Genomic DNA, 13,440 nt, shown 5'->3' with positions numbered 1-13,440 from the left:
AATTGCACCGGACGTGGGCTCCAAATTGCCAAGTCGGGCTCACCTCATATTTTCAGTCCGCTGTTACAAACTCTGCTGGCTCCGCAAAACTCAACTCCCTGTTGGAAGCAGAAATCCCTGTCACGAGTGCATTAATTAGAGACATACTGAACGTAGTCACAAAATGCACAATGTTACCAGAAATCCTTCAAACTGTGTTTTTTACTCCTAACCTGATGTATAATTTCCTGATAATTTCCCTTGTTAACTTAGTGACGATTGAGATTATTTGTTTCATTGACTTTTTGTAGTGGACCCATTCCCAATTATTGCTTTGCAATAATTGAATTCCGTGCTGCCTGTCACAGGTGAAAGAATCTCTCAGTCAGTCCAGCCTTTAACTTTCTTTTCAACAGCAAAGTGCTGCAGATGCTGCAAATCTGAAATAAAAACAGAAAACGATGGACATATTCAGCAGTTCTGGCAGCTGAGAAACTGAGAGAGAGAAACAGAGTTAATGTTTCAGGTCGGTGAACCTTCATCAGAACTGGGAGAGATTGGAGAAGGAACAGTTTTTAATCCAGACAGGGAAAGGAGGGAGGGGGAGAATTATGATCCACACTGAGTTGAACAATTTCATTATCATCCTTTTGTCAGTTAAGCTCTCCTGCCTTGCATTGTCATACACACCTTCCTGTTTGTTCTTTCAGTTCCAATATTTCAATGTATCACTGGATACAGGAATACATTTGTAAATCTCAATAAGCTTGAAATCAAACTGGTCAATTTTCTCCTAACTTGTTGACCTGTTTATTTCCCTTCCTCACAGTAAACTTGCTGACGATTGGGATCCTGCCTCAGGGAAAGTGCGGTCTCTCCAACTGTGTCACTCGGTACCTGGTGGCCATGTCAGTGGCGGATCTACTGGTCATTATCCTGGACCTGATATTGAGACACATTCCCATTGTTTATCAGGAACAGTTTCAGTTCCTGTTGTTCATCCCCGTGTGTAATATTCACGCGGTCCTGCTTTATGCAGCCGCAGACTGTTCTGTCTGGTTCACCGTCACTTTCACCTTTGATCGATTTGTGGCCATTTGTTCCCAGAAGCTGAAAAGTAAATATTGCAAGGAGAAAACGGCTACTGTGGTGCTGGGAACAGTGACAATGCTGAGCTGTTTAAAGAACATCTTCTGGTATTTTATGTTAACAAGTCAGTATCGGCTGGGTAACATGCCCTGGTTTTGTGATGTTACAGAGAATGTTGCGGAATCTCATGTCTGGGGAACAATCGAATTCGTCCATTACATTCTAACCCCAGGGCTCCCATTTGTGGTGATTCTGCTGCTCAACGCTCTCACCGTCAGGCACATTTTAGTGAGCAGCAGAGGACGCAGAAGACTCCGGGCTAACAGCAGTGGAGAGAGTCACAGAGACCCAGAGATGGAGAGCCGAAGGAAATCCATCATTTTACTGTTAGTTATCTCGGCAAATTTCATTCTGTTATGGACACTGTTAATGCTGTACTCTATATGGAACAGGATGGAGCATTTGGGGTCTGTGTCTGCTTATCTCGCTGTGTCTCTGCAGGAATTGGGCTTCATGCTGCAACTCCTGAGTTGCTGCACAAACACTGCGATTTACGCCGTGACCCAGACTCAGTTCAGAGACCAGTTGAAGAATGTGCTGAAATATCCCTTTACTGCAATTATTAAACTCATTCAATGATGACAGGCACTGAATCACTGACTATTTCCAGCAGCTGGGGGCGGGGCCTGTCACTATGGACCCAGATCGGGGCGGCGGGTCCTGACGTCATGTAGACCGAGCGGGCGGCAGGGACTGTCTGTGCAGACAGAGCGAGTGTCGGGACTATCGCTATGATGACATAACGGGGGTCGGACCTGTAGCTATGGTGACAAAGCAGGGACGGACCAGTCGCGAGGGTGACAGTGCGGGGGTGGTGCCTGTCAATATGTTGACTGAGCGGGTGCCCGAGCTGAAGCTATGGTGCCAAAGCGGGGTGGGGGGGGGGTGGGGCTTGTCGCTCTGCTGACAGGGCAGTGTGGCGGGGCATTATGCGATGGTGGCAAAGTGGAGGGCGCGGATCTCGCTAGCTGACAGAGCGGGGGTGCTGAGCCTGTCGCTATGGTGACTGACCGGAGCAGGATCTGTCACTATGGTGACAGCCCAGTAGGCGGGCCTGAAACCAAGATGACGGATGAGGATTGTCTGCCCCATGGTGACGAGAATGGGAGCGATACCTGTTTCCCATGGTGGTGGGAGAATGGAGGCGGAGCTCGTTACCCATGGCGATGGGAGAGTAGAGGCGGAGCCTGTTCCCTTGGTAATGAGTGTGTGGGGGCCAGGCCTGTTCTCGTGGTGACAGGAAAGCAGCAGCCAGAATTTTTCAGAATCATTTGTAATCTGGATAATCTCTTTATATTTCCCCTGCACCCCCGCATTCTCTTCCCCCCCACGCTTCCCCTTCCCAGCACCCCCCTCCCAGATACCCCCCGCACCCTCTTCCCCACCCCATCCCCCGTCGCAACCCCTTCCCAGCTGCTCCCTCGCACCATCTTCCCCCTGCATCCCGATCCGCTGCACCCACCCCAGGCCTCTCCAGCCCCCTGCCCAGCTCTCCCTCGCCCACCCTTCACTACACACCTCCCCCTCGCATCCCCTCCTCACAAAAGCATCCACCTATTCCTGAGCAGGGGCCCTAACAGCTCCACTGCCTTGTGGGCGTCTCGGGAGAGACCAAGGCTAAAGGAGTAAACCCTAACAGATGATCCGGGGCAGAACCCCGTCGGCGGTCATGTGTCACCTTTGGCATGTTTCTGGCAGTTCCTGCAGCCATACCGGTGCCAAACGTCGTGCTCCGCACTTCTTTGGAACCCACCAGAAAGGCCGAGAGGGGGGTTTTGACCTTAGGACAACTCACAACCGCCATACATTCGCCCAGGCATGCGCCAGGGAGAGGTCACTCCATAGTCGCCTCACAGCGCCTGAAACAACACAGAAGGCAGCAGTTACGGGTTCTAAATCCAGCTCAACTGGCATAGAGATTCGGCGCCACGGGTTGCCTTTGTCGGTGAGAGAGGTCATCGCACCTCACTGGACAGCTACCGCCCGCCTCAAACCGGGCAGCCCCCGGTCAATAAGGTTCTGTCCCTCCTCAGTCCACCTGCTTCTATGGGTGCTTGGAGCTCAGGGCTTTGCCCGAAAAGCGGACTGCAACACCGCACCAAACAGCATGAAAAAATGAAAGAAGGTACCAGCCCTTCGTTTCGCAAGCTGGAACGTCAGAACTATGTGTCCTGGCCTGTCGGAAGACCTTACACAAATCAACGATTCTCGGAAGACCGCCATCATTAACAACGTGCTTAGTAGACTCAATGTGGATATTGCAGCACTTCAGGAGACACGCCTCCCTGCGAGCGGATCTCTAACAGTGCTAGACTACACCTTCTTCTGGCAGGGTAGGGATCCTAAAGAACCAAGACAGCATGGAGTGGGCTTCGCCATCATAAACTCTTTGCTCAGCATGATAGAGCCACCTTCAAATGACTCAGAACGCATACTGTGCATCCGACTGCTCACCGCCTCTGGTCCAGTACACCTACTGAGCATCTATGCTCCAACACTCTGCTCCCCACATGAAGTTAAAGACCAGTTCTACGAAGAACACCATCATATCATTCGTAGCATCCGCAATACCGAACATCAGGTCCGGCAGTGGACTTTAATGCCAGGGTTGGGGCCGACCATGTCTCATGGCCCTCGTGCCTTGGGCGCTATGGCATTGGAAGGATGAATGAGAATGGACAGAGACTGCTTGAGTTGTGTACCTATCATAACCTCTGCAACACCAACTCGTTCTTTCATACTAAACCCTGTCACCAGGTTTCGTGGAGGCACCAGCTGGACCTCATTGTCACAAGGCGGGCCTCCTGAAACTGTGTTCAGAACACGCAGCTTCCACAGTGCGGACTGTGACACCGACCACTCCCTGGTGTGCAGCAAGGATAGACTCAAACCAAAGAAGCTTCATCACTCCAAGCAGAAGTGCCACCTGCGCATCAACACGAGCAGAATTTCTTATCAACAGCTGTTACAAAAATTTCTAAATTCACTTGAAAAAGCCCTTAAAAACTCTCCCACAGGGGATGCAGAGACTAAGTGCGCACATCAGAGACGTCATCTATGAGTCAGCCATGACCACCTCTGGCAAACGTGTGAAGCGGAATGCAGACTAGTTTCAGTCTCATTTTGAAGAGATGGAGCCTGTCATAGTTGCTAAGCACATTGCACTGCTGAACTACAAGAAAGCCCCCAGCGAGTTAACATCCGGAGCACTCAAAAGCCAAAAACGCTGCACAAAAAACAGCCAGGCGCTGCGCAAATGACTGGTTGCAACACCTATGCAGTCATATTCAGCTGCACTCAGAGAGTGGAAACATAAGAGGAATGTCTGATGGCATTAAGAAAGCTTTTGGGACCACCATCAAGAAGATCGCCCCCCTCAAATCTAAATCAGGGGACACAATTACTGACCAACGCAAGCAAAGTTACCGCTGGGTGGAACACTACCTAGAACTGCACTCCAGGGAAAATGTTGTCACTGAGACCGCATCAATGCAGCCCAGTCTCTGCCAGTCATGGATGAGCTGGACGTACAGCCAACAAAATCGGAACTCAGTGATGCCATTGATTCTCTAGCCAGCGGAAAAGCCCCTGGGAAGGACGGAATTACCCCTGAAATAATCAAGAGTGCTAAGTCTGCCATACTCTCAGCACTCTACGAACTGCTTTTCCAGTGCTGGGATGAGGGAGCAGTACCACAGGACATGCACGATGCTAATATCATCATGCTCTATAAAAACAAAGAGGACCGTGGTGACTGCAACAACGACCATGGAATCTCCCTCCTCAGCATCGTGGGGAAAGTCTTCGCTCGAGTCGCTTTAAGCAGGCTCCAGAAGCTGGCCGAGCGTGTCTACCCGGAGGCGCAGTGTGGCTTTCGAGCAGAGCGATCGACCATTGACATGCTGTACTCCCTTCGGCAGCTACAGGAGAAATGCTGTGAACAGCAGATGCCCCTCTCCGTTGCTTTCATAGATCTCACCAAAGCCTTTGACCTTGTCAGCAGACGTGGTCTCTTCAGACTTCTAGAAAAGATCGGATGTCCACCAAAGCTGATAAGTATCATCACCTCATTCCATGACAATATGAAAGGCACAATTCAACATAGCAGCGCCTCATCAGACCCCTTTCCTATCCTGAGTGGCGTGAAACAGGGCTGTGTTCTCGCACCTACACAGTTTGGGATTTTCTTCTCCCTGCTGCTTTCACATGCGTTCAAGTCTTCAGAAGAAGGAATTCTCTCTACACATAAATCAGGTGGCAGGTTGTTCAACCTTGCCTGCCTAAGAGCTAAGACTAAAGTAAGGAAAATTGTCATCAGGGAGCTGCGCTTTGCTGACGATGCTGCATTAACATCTCACACTGAAGAGTGCCTGCAGAGTCTCATCGATAGGTTTGCGGCTGCCTGCAACGAATTTGGACTAACCACCAGCCTCAAGAAAACGAACATCATGGGACAGGACGTCAGAAATGCTCCATCCATCAATATTGGCGACCACGCTCTGGAAGTGGTTCAAGTGTTCACCTACCTAGGCGCAACTATCACCAGTAACCCGTATCTCGATGCAGAAATCAACAAGCACATGGGAAAGGCTTCCACTGCTATGTCCAAACTGGCCAAGAGAGTGTGGGAAAATTGCGCACTGACACAGAACACAAAAGTCCGAGTGTATCAAGCCTGTGTCCTCAGTACCTTGCTCGACGGTAGCGAAGCCTGGACAACGTATGTCAGCCAAGAGCGAAGTCTCAATTCATTCCATCTTCGCTTGCCTCCGGTGAATCCTTGGCATCAGGTGGCAGGACCGCATCTCCAACACAGTAGTCCTCGAGGCGGCCAACATCCACAGCTCATGCAGGCTACTGAGTCAGCGGCGCTTGAGATGGCTTGGCCATGTGAGCCGCATGGGAGGTGGCAGGATCCCCAGGGCCACATTGTACAGCGAGCTCGCCACTGCATTCAGTCCTACCGGCCGTCCAAGTATCCGCTTTGAACACGTCTGCAAACGCGACATTCAGTCCTGGAACATTGATCACAAGTCGTGGGAGTCAGATGCCAGCGATCGCCAGAGCTGGCAGGCAGCCATAAAGCGTGGCAAGTCGAAGAGACTTAGCAGTTGGCAGGAAAAAAGACAAGCGCAAGGGAAGAGCCAACTGTGTAACAGCCCCGACAACCAATTTTATCTGCAGCACCTGTGGAAGAGTCTGTCACTCTAGTATTGGCCTTTATAGCCACTCCACGCGCGGCTTCACAAACCACTGACCACCTCCAGGCGTTTACCCATTGTCTCCCGAGACAAGGAGGCAAAAGAAGATCTGGAGAATGAGGGATTATTATAGAGAGTGATTGGAGAATGAGGGATTATTGCAGAGAGTGATCTGGAGAATGAGGGATTATTATAGAGAGATATCTGGGGAATGAGGGATTATTTGGGCGGCACAGTTGCGCAGTGGTTAGCACTGCAGCCTCACAGCTCCAGCGACCCGGGTTCAATTCTGGGTACTGCCTGTGTGGAGTTTGCAAGTTCTCCCTGTGTCTGCGAGGGTTTTCTCCGGGTGATCCAGTTTCCTCCAACAAGCCAAAAGACTTGCAGGTTGGTAGGTAAATTGGCCATTATAAATTGCCACTAGAATAGGTAGGTGGTAGGGAAATATAGGGACAGGTGGGGATGTTTGGTAGGAATATGGGATTAGTGAAGGATTAGTATAAATGGGTGGTTGATGGTCGGCACAGACTCGGTGGGCCGAAGGGCCTGTTTCAGTGCTGTATCTCTAAACTAAACTATTATAGAGAGTGATCTGGGAATGAGGGATTATTATAGAGAGTGATCTGGAGAAATAGGGATTATTACAGAAAGTGATCTGGAGAATGCGGGATTATTATAGAGAGTGATCTGGGGAATGAGGGATTATTGCAGAGATTGATCTGGAGAATGAGGGATTATTATAACGAGTGATCTGGAGAATGAGGGATTATTATGGAGATTGATCTGGAGAATGACGGATTATTATAGAGAGTGTTCTGGAGAATGAGTGATTATTATCGAGAGTGATCTGGAGAATGAGAGATTATTATAGAGAGTGACCTGGAAAATGAGGAATTATTATAGAGAGTGATCTGGAGTATGAGGGATTATTATGGAGAGTGATCTGGAGAATGAGGGATTATTATAGGGATTGATCTGGTGAATTATGGAATATTATAGGGAGTGATCAGGGGAATGAGGGATTATTATATAGAATGATCTGGAGAATGAGGGATTATTATATAGAATGATCTGGAGAATGAGGGATTATTATAGAGAGTGCTCTGGAGAATGAGGGATTATTATCGAGAGTGCTCTGGAGAATGAGGGATTATTACAGAGAGTGATCTGGAGAATGCGGGATTATTATAGGGAGTGATCTGGAGAATGAGGGATTATAACAGCGAGTGATCGGAGAATGAGGGATTATTATAGAGAGTGATCTGGAGAATGAGGGATTATTATAGAGAGTGATCTGGAGAATTAGGGATTATTATAGAGAGTGATCTGGAGAATGAAGGATTATTATAGAACGTGATCTGGAGAATGAGGGATTATTATAGAACGTGATCTGGAGAATGAAGGATTATTATAGAAAGTGATCTGGTGAATGAGGGATTATTATAGAGAGTGATCTGCAGAAAGCTGTATTATTAACAGAAGAAAATGGAGGTAGATAGATTTCTAGAGTAATAGAATCATTTGCACTGTTTTCCTGGGAATCGTCCATCTGCTATTGTTTCCAGACAGGACACTCAATACAGTAGTCATGAGGCAGAGCTCTGGAGACAGGTACATAGAAACAGATAGAGACAGAAAAAGGGAGAACAAGATGGAGACATTTACAAATAGAGGCAGAGAGAGGGAACAGATGCAGCGATAAACCGAAAAAGGATAGAGCAAGAGAGACAGGGGAGAGAGAGATGGACAGGCTGTTGAGCGGGGAGAGAGATGAGTGAGGAGAAAGAGAGTGAGAGATTAATAGCGGCAGGAAGTCAGAGATAAATAGAACATCAGACAGAGATAGAGAGCAAGAGAGAGACAGAGAGAGAGCGAGGAGAGAGAGGAGAGGGAGCGAGCGAGAAAGAAGTGGGGTCAGTGAGGGGGTCAGTGATTGGAGTCATTGAGCGAGATCAGTGAGTTGAGTCAGTGAGTGGGGTCAGTGAGTGGGGTCAGTGAGTGGGGTCAGTGAATGGAGCCAGTGGGTTGGGTCAGTGAGTGGGGTCAGTGAGTGGAATGATGAGTGGAGTCAGTGAGTGGGATCAGAGAGTTTTGTCAATGAATGGGGTCAGTGAGTGGGATCAATGAGTGGGGTCAGTGACTGGAATCAATGAGTGGGGTCAGTGAGCGGGGTCAGTAAGTGGAGTCATTGCGCGGGGTCAGTGAGCGGGGTCAGTGAGTGGGGTCAGTGAGTGTGGTCAGCGAGTGAGGTCAGTCAGTGGAGTACTTCAGTGGGGTCAGTGAGCGGGGTCAGTGAGTGGAGTCATTGACCGGGGCCAGTGAGCGGGGTCAGTGAGTAGGGTCAGTGAGTGAAATCTTTGAGCGGGGTCAGTGAGTGGGGCCAGTGAGTTTAGTCAGTGAGTGGGGTCAGTGAGTGGGGTCAGTGAGTGGGGTCAGTCAGTGGAGTCATTGAGCATGGTCAGTGAGTGCGGTCAGTGAGCGGGGTCAGTGAGTGAGGTCAGTAAGTGGGGCCAGTGAGTGGGGTCAGTGAGTGGGCGTCTGTGAGTTGAGTCGGTGAGCCTGGTCTGTGAGTGGAGTCAGTGTGCGGGGTCTGTAAGTGGAGTCGGTGTTCGGGGTTAGTGAGCGGAGTCAGTGAGCGGGGTAGTGAGTGGAGTCGGTGAGCGGGGTCCGTTAGTGGAGTCACTGAGTGGGGTCAGTGAGTAAGATTATTGATTAAGACTTTGAGTCCTTTCTCTCTCTCCTTCCCCTCTCTGTTGTTTCATTGTCTTTCAATTTCACTGGACTCGGCCCTGCTCCCCCTCCTCACTGTGACAGAGTGGAGACTCCTCCCAGGATAATAGACCTGGGCCCTTGTCACAGCTCCAGACCATTCCCTGTACCAGCTGTCATTCTCCAGTTAAGTTCCAGCCTACCCCAGGCAAGGCGGGTGAGGCTGAACCCTGTGACTGGGAGCAGTCACCAGCTCTCCCAGCGGCTTTAACAAGGCTGACGTAAAATACACTTACTGTGAGACAATTTCAGCCAAGACATTGCCATTTAGCGCAGCCGCATCTGACTCAGGGATCCAGAACAGCACCAACATGAACAAGCAGAGAGTCCACATTGTGGGATCTGCCAGCACACTCCAATTCCTGAAAGAGAGAGCAAAGCAATGAGGTCAGCAAAGGGCAGAGTGTCCAATTGAAAACCCAGTCAGTGCGAGAGTGACAGAGAGTGAAATAGGGTGACAAAGATACAGAGAGAAAGATAGAGATCAAGTGATAGAAACTGAGAGAGAGAGAGAGAGACAGGGAGACAGAGAGAGATGGAGAGAGAGCGAGAGAGCGACAGAGAGAGAGGGCGAGACAGATAGAGATAGAGGGAGAGAGACAGGGAGATAGAGAGAGTGAGAGACGGGGAGAGAGAGAGAGAGAGACAAAAGTGACAGATAGGGAGACAGAGATAGACTCTTTCTAGAGCTGCCTTTTTAAGGTAAATGTTTGTTACCTCTCACCTCTGCTGGGAAAGAGGGATTTTCTACCCTGTAGTGACCGGCAATGACTACTTTACCACTTCTTTATTTCAGAAGAAAGCATTCTATTCTGGAATGTTTTAGAATGGGTGTAGGCTGGGTGTAATTGACATCTCTCGGTTTGAAGGGATTTTTCATTCTAAACAGACAGTGTGGCCATGTTTGAATACACAAGCAGCGATGTTTTGCACACTGTCCAATTTTTTTTGAACAATAGTAACGTCCGGTTTTTATAACTCCTCAGTTTTAGGCCATTATGTTTAATCAGTGCAATTCTTGTAAGCGTGACAGCGATAACAAGGGTTGTATTGGGCTGGAGGAGGTTACAGCGACAGGGAGGGTTACAGCAACAGAGATGGGGAGGATTGTAGGGGTTGGAGCAGGTTACAGAGATAGGGGGCATTGCAGGGCCTGGAAGAGGTTACCAAGGTAGGGAACGTTGTAGATGTTGGAGGAGTTGACAGACAAAGGAAATGTCATAAGGGCTGCAGGAGGGTACAGAGAAAGTGAGGGTTGTAGGGACTGGAAGAGGTTACAGAGATCGAAAAGGTTTTAGGGGCTGGAGGAGGTTACAGAGACAGGATGTGTTGTAGGGCCTGGAGGAGATTACAGAGGCAGGAAGAGTTGCAAGGGCGGGAGGAAGTTATAGAGATAATGAGAGTCATAGGTGCTGGAGGAGGTTACAGAAAATGGGAGGATGGAAGGGGCAGGAGGAGATTGCTGCACAGTTAGTACAGAGGCAGTGATTCTCTGTCAAAGCGTCTGTACTGAGGGAGTGCTGCACTGTCAGAGGGTCAGTACTGAGGGAGTGCTGCACTGTTGGAGGGTCAGTACTGAGGGAGTGCTGCATTGTCAGAGGGTCAGTACTGAAGGAGTGCTGCACCGTCAGAGGGTCAGCACTGAGGGAGTTCCACACTGTCGGAGGGTCAGTACTGAGGGAACACTGTGCTGTCGGAGTGTCAGAACTGAGGGAACGCCACACTGTCAGAGGGTCAATACTCAGGTACTGCCGCACTGTCGCAGTGTCAGTACATGAGGGAGCACCGCACTGTTGGAGGGTTAGTATTGAGGGAGGGACGCTCTGCTGGAGTGTCAGTATCAAGGGAGCACTGCACTGTCAGAAGGTTAATATTGAGAGAGGGCCGCTCTGTCGCAGTGGCAGTACTGAGAGACCACCGCACAGTCGGAAGGTTAGTATTGAGGGAGTGCTGCACTGTCGGAGGCTCAGTGCTGAGGGAGTGCCGCACTGTTGGAGGGTTAGTACTGAGGGAGTGCCGCACTGTTGGAGGGTTAGTACTGAGGGAGTGCTGCACTGTTGGAGGGTTAGTACTGAGGGAGTGCCGCACAGTCGGAGGGTCAGTACTGAGGAAGTGCCGCACTGTCGGAGGGTCAGTACTGAGAGAGTGCTGCTCCATGCCAGGGTTACCTGCATCCCAAGAATACATTTTACAATTCTCTACATGTCCTTATACAATGTCATCTACGATCAGCTGGCACCATGAAATATTCCACCCATTTTCTCTGTGATTATAATTTATACTTTACCTTCGATCAGTCTCTGCTGCTTCGAACACCAACAGTTGGCAGTCTAATGTTCACAATGTACGTCTGACAGGATGACAAACACACTGTGATTTAAGTTCAACTCCTGTTGAATTAACCGCTGCCAAAATAAACCTGAGCAGATCCACCAGACGCTTTCTAAATCACAAGTGGGCTGTGATGAAAAGGGGTCAAGGATATACCACAATTCTGGGAAACTCTGACTAAACCCCATGTGGAGTAACTACATTCAGTTCTGTACACCAGAGCTCAGAAAGCATCGTCCTTGGAAGGGGTGCTGTTCAGGTTCACTGCAATGATACCTGAGCAGAAGGAGTTCAATGATCAGGACATTTTGGTGGAACTAGACTGGCATTCCCTTCAGTATAAAACAATAAAGTGTCATCTAATTGAGGTGTTTTAGATGATTGGTGGATTAATTTGAGCAGATATGGAGAAACCCTTTGCTCTCACGGTTTCCAGACCAAACGAGATTAAGCTCAACGTTTGAGCTCAGGAAAGGTTCTGTCACTGAACCCCCTCACTGTCCACACACAGAGCAGAGGGAGGAGTGAGAGAAGGAGGGGGAATGGAAAGGCGGAGGGCAAGAGAGCAATGGAGAACAGGATGGGCAGGGGAGCATATAACTCATTAAACTGCTGCAGGAACAGGCCAATCAGCCCATCGAACCTGCTTCACCATTCAATAGGCTCACAGCTGTTCCTCAACCTCAATTCCACCTTCTCATCCAATCCTCATATCCCTGGATTCTCTACGAATCCAAAGATTTATCAATCTCGGTCTTAACTGTACTCAACGACTGAGCAACCACAGTTCTCAGGGGTCGAGAATTCCAATGATTTACAACCCTCTGAGTAAGGAATTGTTTTCTCCTCATCTCATTCCCAAATGGCCGACGCCTTATCCTGAAATTGTGACTCCCTAGATCTGGACTCTCTATCCCAGGGGAAAGGTCCTCTTTGCATCTACCACACCCTAACAATTGTCTTTGTTTCAATGAGAAATCCTCTCATTGTTTTAAACCATGGGGAACATAAACCTAGACCTCTCATCTTCTGCTCATAAAATAATCCCGAAATCCCAGGAATCACCCTAGTGAACCTTCACTCAAATGCATACATAGCATTCCTTAAATAAGGAGACCAAAGCTGTACACAGTACTCCTGGACCCTGTACAACTGCAATGTGGGAAGAATGATGCTCTGATTGTGAAGCTCTCCCCTAACACTGCTTCCCGAGAGTACATCACCCTCTCCTTACTGCACCTCCGATGGTGCTGTAATCTCCCAGTGGGGCCCAGCTCCAGTTTAATATAGCGCCCCTTTTTTCTTCTTTAGCTGAGGTTCGTTGCTGCAACCAGCAGTCAGCACATTCAATCAAGCAACAGCCAACCCCGCTTTCTCTTTCTTTTTTATGGGAACAGCGGAGAGGGAGCTTTATTCTGTATCTAACCCCGTTTGTTTTTAAAGGAAGCCTTTAACCCCAGGCCCCTTTTATATATTATTTGTCGAGGGAGCCTTTATTCCCCAGGCCCCCTTACAGCGCCCCTCGCAACACTGTGTTCATTCATTATTTCTCTCCGAGAGTGATGTGTCTCTAAATACGGCCCCTGAACAGTTAACAAGGCCTGAGTTAATTGGTGACAGCAAACAAGAAGGGGTAAAAGGGCCAATTGTGTTTTGCTGACAGCACTGAGGTTTTATTTACCTGGTGTCTGATTGGTTCAATGAGAGGCGTTTACATGTGGTGCAAATAAACTTTGGAAAGTCGTTGGAAAAGTGCCAACATATTAAAGTGCATTGCTCCCTCAGTACAGATACACAAAAACAGACACAAACATGCGCATGTACACACACACAGAGACACACCAACAAACATGCAGACAGTATCTCGGAGGGGTGTTTGGTTGGAGTTGGTTCAGAGGTAGTGAAGGCCGAAGTCAATGAGGGATTTGAGTCTGAGGATGAGAAATCTACGCACGAGCCATCAGTGGACTGGGAGCTGCAGGGTGACCGTTTTTGTGACAATAAGAGATGG

General features: G+C 49.1%; 1 long non-coding RNA gene across 1 annotated transcript; it reads right to left on the bottom strand.

Annotated features, from left to right (window-relative positions):
* Positions 1–212: 212 nt before the first annotated feature.
* LOC137360164 (uncharacterized) lies at positions 213–11,631 on the bottom strand. Its single transcript, XR_010971744.1, has 3 exons — positions 11,386–11,631; positions 9,335–9,460; positions 213–419 (listed from the first exon to the last, which is right to left on the bottom strand). It is a non-coding gene; the product is annotated as an uncharacterized lncRNA (long non-coding RNA).
* Positions 11,632–13,440: the final 1,809 nt, after the last annotated feature.

The sequence above is a fragment of the Heterodontus francisci genome, unplaced genomic scaffold (assembly GCF_036365525.1).
Source record: "Heterodontus francisci isolate sHetFra1 unplaced genomic scaffold, sHetFra1.hap1 HAP1_SCAFFOLD_216, whole genome shotgun sequence".
NCBI lineage: Eukaryota > Metazoa > Chordata > Chondrichthyes > Heterodontiformes > Heterodontidae > Heterodontus > Heterodontus francisci.
The sequence above is the reverse complement of the archived record's forward strand: the minus strand, read 5'-3'. Positions and strand labels throughout refer to the sequence as shown.